At 42.9% G+C, this 11,802-nt stretch overlaps 1 protein-coding gene and 1 long non-coding RNA gene across 15 annotated transcripts in view; one reads left to right on the forward strand and one right to left on the reverse strand.

Moving 5' to 3' along the window:
- The window catches only part of RAB30 (RAB30, member RAS oncogene family), a 95,809-nt gene extending 86,527 nt beyond the window's left edge, over window positions 1–9,282 (reverse strand). For 12 of the 14 annotated variants that reach the window (XM_005579222.5, XM_074014907.1, XM_074014909.1 and 9 more), the window contains exon 1: window positions 9,106–9,282. The gene's annotated coding sequence lies outside the window, so the exon portion shown is untranslated. Of the gene's footprint in view, window positions 1–8,746; window positions 8,803–9,105 lie in introns of those variants that run through there. The other 2 variants (XM_074014916.1, XM_045371229.3) reach the window with 1 other exon arrangement.
- Window positions 9,283–9,499: 217 nt separating this feature from the next.
- Window positions 9,500–10,369, forward strand: LOC141408500 (uncharacterized). Its single transcript, XR_012423575.1, has 2 exons — window positions 9,500–9,561; window positions 10,038–10,369. It is a non-coding gene; the product is annotated as an uncharacterized lncRNA (long non-coding RNA).
- Window positions 10,370–11,802: the final 1,433 nt, after the last annotated feature.

The raw sequence follows: 11,802 nt of genomic DNA on the forward strand, positions 1-11,802 counted from the left end.
AATAATCCCCATTTTATAATAAAGAAACTGAGGCTTAAAAAGATAAATTGTCGGCCGGGCGTGGTGGCTCACGCCTATAATCCCAGCACTTTGGGAGGCTGAGGTGGGCAGATTGCCTGAGGTCAGGAGTTTGAGGCCCACCTGGCCAAAATGGCAGAACCCCGTCTCTACTAAAAATACAAAAAATTAGCCAGGTGTGGTGGTGGGCACCTGTAATGCCAGCTGCTCGGGAGGCTGAGGCAAGATAATCACTCAAACCCAGGAGTTGGAGGTTGCAGTGAGCTGAGATTGCGCCACTGCACTCCAGCCTGGGTGACAGAGTGGGACTCTGTCTCAAAAACAAAAAAGATAAGTTGTCCATGTAGCAAACAGCTCAAATTTTTTGTTTGCTCCACTCAGTCACAATGGCTAAAGAGTGAAAATAATTCACCGCTGCGATCCTCACAATCTCTTCCCCAGGGTTCCTGTTAGGGCAGAGTGACTCACTGATGACCACTCCTAAGCTCACACCTGCTTCTCTAAAGAAAAATGCCAAAATCTGCCCTTTGATTGCTTCTGCTGAAATTCAGAAAAATGAACACTCGTGCCTTTTAACCACCTGCTTCAGATATTTTAAAAGTAGAGGTTAAATTCTCCCTTTGCAATGTGGTTGCATGACTGAGATGTAGAGGAAGTGAGCAGAAGATATTATTTTCATTTCAAGGTTGATGACGTCCACATTTTAGTGAAGTTAACTAACCATAACTAGAAAATAAAATTTTTCTGCAGAATTCTCTGGGGAAAACTCTTGACTGCTTCATTGTTTCAGTTCACTTTTTAAACACTGTACTGTGTTGCAGGCAGGGATAACGTATTTCTCTCTTCCAGGGATTTCCACATTATTTATACATCAACCTTTATTACCGCCATCACAAAAACGAGCAGGAACTCCGTAATTCAATTTTTGCCCCCATTCTGTTCACCCTTCACAACTAGCTTCCCTTAGTAAAAGAGGTCAGCCCAAGTAGCTAATGGACTTGGCAAAGGTATGTAGAGTTAGCCCTCTCAACATTGCTGACAAGAATTTAAATCAGGGGGCGATGCTAGTGTCCTTGGACTCAGCATCTCTACCCCCTGAAAGATATCTTACAGAAATATTCCCACAAATTCATAACAAAATGAGGTACTCAAAGGCTCACTGTGGCACAGTTCCCAACAACCATTAAAACAGTTAAGTTGGAGCAATATGCAAATACATGGGGGAAATGCCCAAAATATATTAAGCAAAAGAGAACAAGCAGAATTACATGTATTACAATAATATGGTTAGTACACATATGAGGAAAAATGATAGAAGAATACACATCAAAATCTGAAAGTTGACTATCTTTGTGGGTAGAATTAAAGAGGACTTTCCCTATACAGTCCATGTGTTTTTCTGTAATGAATTTTAACTAATCATATGTTATTTCTTTCTTTTCTTTTCTTTTTTAAAGACAAGGTCTCACGATCAGGGCTCATGGCAGTCTTGACCTCTGGGGCTTAAGGGATCCTCCTGCCTCAGCTGCACCCCACCCCGCAGCTGGGACACAGGTGTGCGCCACCACACCCAGCTAAACAATACAAAAATATCTTTGTATTTTTTTAGAGACAGAGTTTCACCATGTTGCCTAGGCTGGTCTCAAACTCCTGGACTCAAGCAATTTGCCTGCCTCAGCCTCCCAAAGTGTTGGGATTACAAGCGTAAGCCACTGCACCCAGCCAATCTTATGTCAATTCTAGAATCAAAAAACAAATGTGAGATACATATTTATGTACCTTTTCCCTTCGATTTGGAAACAGCTAAAGTTCCACTTGCATTACTCCCTCTAGTAATGTCAAGCATAGAGTGCCAGCTGTAGAAGTTTCCAGTCACAGAATACAGGATTGTATTTAGAAAGGATATAAAACATCACTTACAATGTCCCAAAAAGTGGTATCCCAGCTCATAGGCTCCTGAAGCAGCCCTTGATGTATTCTAGCTTTGCTATTACATTCCTGAAGACAACATTCAGGAACACCAGCTGATCAAATACCAATATCTACAACATGTCAGGTTAAACAAATGGAATCATTATCACATCCAAGAAAACTAACATTGTTACTGATTATCTACTATGTAGCTCCCATTCAAATTTCCCCAATTATCCTGAAAGTGTCTTTTGTAGTTTTTTTTTTTAAGTCCAGGATCCAATCTAGGATTACATGTTCCATTTGGTTATCATTAGTTAACCATTATCTTTAGTCTCCATTAATATAGATCTGTCACTCATACCTTTCATTTTGTTGTCTTTCATGCATGACATTTTTGAAGATCACAAGCCAGCTATTTTGCAGTATGTCCCACAATCTGGATTTATCTGATTATTTATTTATGGTTAGATTTTTTTTCTTTTAATAGAGACAAGAACTGGGTAGAGTTCTTGGGAACTCTTGGGAAGCTAAAATGGGAGGACCACTTGAGCCCAGGAATTCAAGACTAGCCTGGGCAACATAGTGACAGTTTGTCTGTACCCAAAAAAATTTTAAATTAGTCAGGCATGGTGGTGCACACCTGCGGTCCCTGCTACTCAGGAGGCTGAGATGGGAGGATCCCTTGAGCCCAGTAGAGGCTACAGTGAGCTGTGATCATGCCACTGCATTCTAGCCTGGGCAACAGAGTGAGACTCTGGAAAGAAAGAGAGAAAGGAGAGACAAGAAGACAGGAAGAGAAGGAAGAAAGGAAGGAAGGAAGGAAGGGAAGAAGGGAGGAAAGGAGGAAAGAAGGAAAGAAGGAAAGAGAGAGAGACAGAGTCTCGCTGTGTTGCCCAGGGTGGTCTTGAACTCCTGGGCTCAAGTAATCTTCCTGCCGTGGCCTCCCAAAGTGCTAAGATTCCACATGTGAGCTACTATGCCCAGCCCCATGGTTAGATTTAAGTTAAGCATTTCTGGCAAAACTTCTACCCTAGTGATGTGTACTTCCCATTGAATCAGGTTGTGTACTTACACTAAATTATCTTTTTCCTCATTTTGTCACTGTGGATACTAAACAAGCATCATCCAATAAATAAAATGTTTAAAAGGATAAATAATGTTAACAACAGCTACCATGAGCACCAGTTATACCAAGCATAGTGTCAGACATTTAAAACACATGATCTCATCATGTGAACCTCACAAGAGTCTTACAAAGAAACAGAGGCTCAAAGAGATTAAGTAATTTGCTCAAGGACACACACATACTGATAGAAAAATATGTGCATGTACATATGAACTCCAGCACATAAACATGCACACGTATACAATTCAACATGATCTCAAAGGTTCCTGGTCTTCCTGAGGACCTTTCAGGGATGAATTAAGAACTGCTATATTAGGCTAATCTTGAGGAGGCCTACCTAATTCTCAAAAGTTGGCTTCCTATAGGGAAAAAACTAAAAATAAATTAACTGTGGTCCATATTAAATTCCTCCATACTTGGAAATGCTCTTATTTGGAGATGGATCACATTTCCACCACAGCCAAGAAAACAGGGCAATGGTTCCCTAAATTATTACATTATTCTGATGTTTCATTTCTGCAACAAAATGAGAAAAAAACAATGCAGAGAATTTTTCATAAAGCTAAATATATTTTCTATGAGATAAAAGTGAGGAGGCATTTTCAATTTACTATAGAAAAATAACTATTGTTCACAGTACATTCAATTTTATTTTTTGTAATTTTACTTTTCTATATAATTCAAAAGTCTGAGACCCATTGATTTAGGGAACTCTATGCAATTAGAATGATTTTTTTGAGATACTAACTTGAATAAAGGAAGTTCAGCCCAAAAAGAAACCAGATCTGAAATATTTCTGAATTTCCCTAAAAGTGATCACAAAATATTTCAAAAGCTGAAAGTGTCAAGAATACTTTTTGTTTTGAGACAAAGTCTCATTCTGTTGCCCAGGCTGGAGTGCAATGGCACCATCTCGGCTCACAGCAGCTTCCACCTCCGGGTTGAAGTGATTCTCCTGCCTCAGCCTCCTGAGTAGCTGGGACTACAGGCGTGCACCACCACACCCAGTTAATTTTGTATTTTTAGTAGAGATGGGGTTTCACCACGTTGGCCAGGCTGGCCTCGAACTCCTGACCTCAGGTGATCTATCCACCTCAGCCACTCAAAAGTGCTTGGATTACAGGTGTGAGTCACTGTGCACAGCCTAGAATACATTTTAATGGGTCTCTTAAAAGTATTTTACATTTGGCATCTGTATTATTACTAATAGTCCTCTTCCAATGTGTTGGTATTTCCTGCTTCTAAATAGGCCCTTAGTGACTTAGGTTAATTCACTCACTCTACAAACATTTAGAGTCCCTAATTTGTGTGAAGCGTTCTGTTAGGTGCCTGGAAACACAGTCTGGAGAGCTTTTGCTTGCCTTCATGACTAGGGTCAAAGGTGTGGATGCCTCCCGCACCCCTCACCCCCACCTCCCAGCCTAGTATTGCCAAAGTACTTCCTTGTACATGATTATTTATGTTTGTCTCCCTCAACTGAGTGAATTCCTCCAAAGTAAACAGTATCTTATTCAATGTTGTTTTCCTAGCATAGTGCATGGAAAACTGTTATAATAAATAAGTAAATTGAGTATACTGTTGTTTTCCATGCTGGGGATAAGTATAAATTAGTGGAATAAATTGTACAGATGAGGAAACTAAAGCTCAGGAAAAAAATGTAATATGTCCAACATCATACAGCTAATAAATAAGTAGTGCCCAGTGTGAGAAAGCCTCATCCAGAGCTCTCTTCTACTCCATCATGCCACATCCCACACATGGACAGGAAGAGTGAAAGATCTTAGATGTCTTCCAGGAACCTCAAACTCAGCATGTCCAAGGGTCCTCCCTTCTGGAAAACAAAAAGATCTGGTTCCCATTCAGTGTTCTCTTTCCCTGAAAACGTCATCCCCAGTTGCTCAAGAAAAAACTCAAGTCATTTCATGACTCCCTTTTCTCCCTATTCCCCCATCCAATCAATCAACAAATCTTATGAATTACAATTTTCAAACTTAGTGTCGGCCAGGCATGGTGGCTCATGCTTGTAATCCCAGCACTTTGGGAGGCCGAAGCAGGTGGATCACCTGAGATCAAGAGTTCGAGACCAGCCTGGCCAACATGGTGAAACCCCGTCTCTACTAAAAATACAAAAGTTGCCAGGCACGGTGGCTCGCGACTGTAATCCCAGCACTTTGAGAGGCTGAGGTGGGTGGATCATTTGAGGTCAGGAGTTTGAGAGACCAGCTTGGCCAACATGGTGAGACCCCATTTCTACTAAATATACAAAAATTAGCCAGGTGTGGTGGGTGCCTGTAATCTCAACTACTTGGGAGGCTGAGGCAGGAGAATCACTTGAACCCAGAGATGGAGGCTGCAGTGAGCTGCTGTGACTGCACCATTGCACTTCAGCCTGAGCGACAGAGTGAGACTCTGTCTCAAAAATAAATAAATAAATACAAAAGTTAGCTGAGCATGGTGGCGGGCACCTGTAATCCCAGCCACTAGGGAGGCTGAGGCAGGAGAATCACTTGAACCTGGGAGGTGGAGGTTGCAATGAGCTGAGATCGTGCCATTGCACTCCAGCCTGGGCAACAAGAGCAAAACTCCGTCTCAAAAACAACAACAACAACAACAAGAACAACAAACTAGTGTCTCTCTAAACCCTCTGTCACCACTCTAGATCTAAGCACCATTATCCCTCATACAGACAACAAAAATTATTTGCTACTTGGTCTCTACACATTGACTCTGACCAAGTCTTCCCTTCAATCTCCTCTACTTAACAGCCAGGATAATACTTTAATATCATCCTACATATGCCATTCATGTAGTTTATTAAAGCCGGGCTAGGTTCTCATTACCCTTAGGATAAAGACCAAAATTCACCTGTAGCTCAGAGAACTGCCTACTCTCTAGCCTCTGCCCACCTCTCCAGCCTCATTCTTCATTCTAGTCTTTCTCCTCTTGCTCTGTCTCTAACTTCCTTTCAAATCCTCAGGTTCACCACTCTTCCCTTTGAACTTTGAACATGAAGTTCCCTCTGCCAGAGACCTTTGTCCCACTATAAGCATCTCCCACTGCCATCCTGAATTACTGCTTCCACTTACCCTCCAAGTCTCTTCAAGTGTCACTTCCTATAGGAAATCTTTCCTGATAACCCCAGACAAGGGGAAAGTACCATGTCAGGCACTCCTACTCAACCCTTTTGGAAATGGCATTCATCACACTTGCAATTATTTATTAAGTATATCCCCTATTCGAATATAAGCTCCATGAGGTCAGGGGAAGCATTTCTTCTCACTGATGTAGCCACAGTGCTTAGCCCATGGTAGCTGCTCAATCAATATAAATTGTCAGAATTATAGGTTGGGGCCATATTATAGAGGGCTATAACATCAGTAAACCAAAGAGCAAGGATCATTATCCCTTTGTAAATAAGTAAACTGAAGCAGAAAGAAATGAATAGTTATTTAAGGTCACAGAGACAGCAGTGATGAGGCCAAATCTAATGCTGCATTCAGCCCATTTCTCCTCCCTGGGACAATAAAAGAAACCTTGGTGAGTAAGGAAGTATTTCAGAAGAAGAAAATAAGTTATGAGAAGATGGTGCATAAAAGGTCTAAGAGGACAGCTTCTGAATCTGCCTGTCACACTAGTTGCCTCCAGATGGATAGCAGTTAGACTTTCCACACCTAGAAGAGCACTGCTGTTACATAAACAAATATAGCCACTATCACACTCTTCCCCTTAAGAGAAGAGTATAAAATAACAAACCTCTTTCCTGCACAAAGGAGAAGAAACAACCGGGTGGGGGGTGGGGGTGGGGGGCAGTGGAACTGTTGTCCTCCAAGTATCTTCAAAAAACCAAACGGGCAGTTTGGCCACCTGGATTGCACAGGGAATAGGAAAGAAGAGGGGGTAAAGAACAGCCTTCCCACCACCAGCTGCAGCAAGGATGAGGGGAAAAAAATGTATTATATAAGGCAAGCCATTTGAAGACTACTTATGCCTTGGGAATTATGAGAACATTTCATGTAGAGCATTTAAAAACCTGGCTAACCCACAGGCAGTTCCTAATACAGGTGCCAGTGAAAGGAAAAGTGGCATGAGCCCAACTGCAGCATTTCATTGTTCACACGCTGCTGGGGCTAAATTATGTCTGTCACAGAAACTACAAACCAGACCAGGGGTCAGGCTCATTGCTGCTCATCCTGCCAAGCACAGACTGCAAGAAACAGAAAAGGCAAAGAAATTCTCCTCAAAGAGGATTCAGCAAAAATATTCACATAGTCTACATCCACCCAGGAGTTCCCAGGTGAAGTGAAGGAGGACCAGGGAGGGTGTTCTGAGATTGGAGAGAGATGGAGAGAAAGAGATGTGATATGCTGGTGATAAGGGAGGGATTTTGAAATACAAAGGAAAACTGTAAACTGAATATGGAGAGATAGGGAAATAAACAGAATTTCAAGAGATGTGGGTGGGGTGGGGTGGGGTGGGGGGAAGAAAGGAAAGTACAGGAGAGAAGGGTAGGGTGTCCAGAAGAGCAGAGAGTTATCAACAGAGAGACATAGAGGCAAAGGCTGACTGTTGATCTTTTCCCAAATCCAAAAGCTGCTCATTGGCATCCCAATAAATCACTCTACTACAAAGCCCATACAATGGACTGTCCTTTGCATTCAGCATCAAGCAGCGTTTAACGAAATATCACATAGCTACAACTTTGGAGACCTAAGGGTCTGAATTTAAAATGAATAAAATTGGCTTAGCAGCAGAAGACAACCAGTAAAGACTTTCCCTTATGTCTGACTCAGCTATGAAAAGGTTTAGCATTCTAGAGTTAAGCAAATACTCTGGCATTTCTCCTTCTTTTGACATTCCAAGAGGGGGTGTGGTTGACCCCAGGTCCATTCATTTCCAAGGTTGTAGATCTCTCAGCTAAGACTGGCCCCATCTGTTGTGGAGCCAGCCAGCTGTTTATCTCAGAGTAACATATTTATTGCCTTAATCATCCCTATAACTCTTACAAGAGCATCATATAAGTCAGAATGCTTTATGTCCTGTTAAATGTCAGTTCGTTTTAAAAACAACAATAACAAAACAACTACTATGCTCCTTGGTTCCCCTGACCAAAATTACTCTTCCATGGGCACCTTTCAGTAATGCCAAATGAAGGTTAACAGCGCTTCTAACTTTCCCTTTCTCTAATGTGTTAAAAGGAACCCGGCTTCCCTAATCGATCTCTTCAAACCGTTATTTGTGAGTAGTGACTATGCCTCAGGAAACAGCAGCTCATTATGGTACCATTGTCAGTGGCAAAGAGCCTATGCAATGTAATTTAAAACACACAAGCACAAATCTGTCGGCTCCACTTCCAAACAATCTTGAATCCAGCAGTCGGAGAACGGAAAACATTTAACAAAAACGCTGCTTCCAGCAGCCTCAAAGAACCTTCGTCAGACACGTGAAATGTTTCTGACTGGCACGGAGTGCACCATTAAAGGACACTGTCACCTCAAATCAGCAGAAAAGGCGAGACAAACGACATAGACAGACACACATATAATAAAGCCCCACAAAACTTAAGCACGTTCATCTTAAAAATTAATAACTAGTGCTCGTCCAAGCGGCATACAAATGTTCTAAAGTAGTGCGACCACATTAAATCACTGTCTCCATTTCTCCCCACGCATCACCCCTTCCCACTCAAACCTCAGCTCTCGGGCCGTGTGTGACAGGACTGCAGTCCCCCACCTCTGCCTTCCTCTGATTTTCCAAGAGCACTTCCCAACATCCTTCCTAGCCCAGCCCCCTCACCCCGTCTCCAAAAGGTTGAGAGGAGTTGCGACTAGGGAATTGGCAGGCACCCGTCCTCTGGCGGGGGAAGGTTGCTGGAGTTGTTCTTTGCAGTGACCCAAATTGCACAGAGCTTTTCCCCTTAGCAGCGCCTGCGAGCCTCTCCCCAATCCCCCCCACCTCCCCACCGCTCACAGCTTCCCAAAAGAAAACCTTGAGAACTAAGCGGGAGGAATAACTTGGTAGAAGCATTTGAATAAATCACTTCAACTCACCTGGTTTGGGATTTTTCTCCCCACCCCAGGCATAAACAGAAATAATATGCGAATGAGTCACGCACGCAAGGCAAGGTCTGCGATGTCCTGAGTCCAAGGGCTGGAGTCAGTCCCTGCCCTGGTGCTGCTGCTACTCTTAGCTCAGCTGGAGCGAGCGGCAATCGCAAGCCCAGCAGCAGCAGGGGGTGGAGAGACCGTAGCACAATGAATGCAGTGGGGCTTTTGCAATGACATCATCCCTCTGTCCAAACGTCCCCAATAGCCATGCTCAGGGGCGGTGCTTTCTGGGAACTGTAGTCTTCTTACGTCCTGGAGTGATACCGAGGCAATCGCCGGAACTACAATGCCCAAAATGCTCCAAAGTCGGACGCGCCCAGAGTGAAGGAGCAAAGGGGACTCGGTCGCCATGTTGGGAATACTGGGACGATTCCGCGGAGCCCGGCAGAGGTTTTAGGGGTATGCGGGAGTCAAGTGGTGGTTCAGTGGGGACAGTGAGGTGGAGGACGACCTGGTCGGATAGCCGCGGGCACGAACCTGGGAACCAGAAGGTGGAGGCCGTGCTGGGGACTGATGTAGGGCGGGACCACCTGGAAGCTGCATCTAGAGGCCCAGTGAGCCTCGGTCTCAGCTCCTGAAGGCGTTGCATGGGGCCCTACGCTTCCTTCTCCATTTTTTAGCTAAGAGATTGAGACAGTCGGTTTACTTTTGGGCTTGGAGTATCATTTAGATCGGTTAACAATACAGTTGAGAGAGTTGGTGTCTTTTGTTGAGGTGCGAGGACCCCAGGCGGCGACCCTCGCCTCTATTCGGAGAAGCCCATTTCCACTCACGGAGTTGGGGTAGTCCTCCCAAATCCTTTTTTGTTTTGCCGTTTGTTTTCCAACCCCCCTTCCCTCTCCCCAAGGTTTCAGATTCACTGATTTTTCATACAGGAATGATTAACAAAGGCGTCCGAAGAAATCGTTGTTGGAAGGTGGCCAAGCTGGAAAGAGACGTTGCTTTGGCCCTGCAAGTAAGAAAAGAGACGGAGCAGCCTGAAGGAGTAACACTAAATTTAAAATGACACTTTTTTTTTTTTAACCAACCAGCGAAAGCAGATGAAAGGGGATATTGGCCGGGTGCAGTCTCTTATGCCTTTAATCCCAGCACTTTGGGGGCAGAGGCAGGGGGATAGCTTGATTCTAGGAGTTGAAGCCCAACCTGGGCAATATACGGAGACCCCGTACCGTCTCTGCAAAAACATTAAATAAAAAAATTATCTGGGCATGGTGGCGTACCCCTGTAGTTCCAGCTACACTAGAGGCTGAAGTGGGAGAATTGCTTGAGCCCAGGAGGCTGAGGCTACAGTGAGCCAGTATCGTACCACTGTGCTCCAACCTGGGCGACAGAGCGAGCCCGTGTCTCAGAAAAGTGGGGAGGGGTAGGATATTATTAATGATAAGCCTTCTGACGTCTGGCAGTAGGTTCCAGACTAACATCGGTCATGGATAAATTTTTTTTTTAACTAAGTGACTGAAACCAAAGTTACTTGTCTTTTGAGTGATTTCGCACGGTATCTCAAAATGAACTGTACTTTTTTTCTTGTGCCACTGAAACAATGCTGTGTGTTCTTTTTCAGAGTCTATCACACTAAGATGAGAAATGTGTTTTCTTCCTGAAGGTGTCTGATGTGTAAAAATACTGATATACTTAGGGCTGTTTCCTCCCTTTCCTTTGCACGTTATTCTGAAACAAAATTAACTAGTTACTTTGCGTCATTGAAGGTATGCACTTCACCTCTATGTTAGGAGTGAATAAAAAATAGATCCTCATATCAAAGAAAGTCTAGACAGAATGATTAAAAATGACCAAAACATGTTAGAAACAGTCTTTCAGATGTATGCAGATGGTAATTAGAAAAACACTTTTTCAAAAAATGATTGTATGTGTCATGTTTCTGGGAACAAGTCAAGATGAATGAGTTTGATTTTTAAGCAGAAGTAGTATGTGTTGGTGTCATCTGTGAATACCACAATGAAAAAGGCTCAAAGTTTTTGTTACTTAGAAACTTCTCTAAGTAATGGTGGTAAGTACAGGAAAAGGAACAATGTCTACCATTTTCTTTCTAACCTTCAGTTTATTGTAATGTTGTAAGCTTAATAGAGATTTACACTTAGGCTTAATTTCAAGCTCTTCAATTATTTTTCGTGGTTGGTGATTCAGGTGTATTCTCATGTCTTATGTAAATTTATCTTGAGTTTGTTCATTTTATAATATATTTCTTTATGTAAGCCATAGCCTTGTCAGTTTGAGTTATATGGAAGACAAATTGTAGGGGAAAAGAGCTACAAACTACTCAGAAACCTTCTGTCTGAGCTGGGCATGGTAGTGCATGCATGTAGGCTTAACTACTTGGGAGGCTGAGGCAGGAGGATCACTTGATCCATTAGTTTCAGGCTGCAGTGAGCTATGATTGTGTCACTGCACTCCAATCTGGGCAACAGTGAGACTATGTCTGTTTTTAAAAAAGAAAGAAATCCTGTGTTTGAAAAGTGATAGGTGTAGAATACAGTGATTTCTATAATTTGTCATGTGTTTGAGTAGTTTTCTGTCTTTATATCTAATAGACATCTGACCATAAAGATAGAAGAAATCCTGCACTCTTTAGAGATTTTATTTATAAAATTAATATTTGAGGAGTTGGGGAGGCCAGCTTCT

Source organism: Macaca fascicularis, chromosome 14 (assembly GCF_037993035.2).
Source record: "Macaca fascicularis isolate 582-1 chromosome 14, T2T-MFA8v1.1".
NCBI classification, from domain to species: domain Eukaryota; kingdom Metazoa; phylum Chordata; class Mammalia; order Primates; family Cercopithecidae; genus Macaca; species Macaca fascicularis.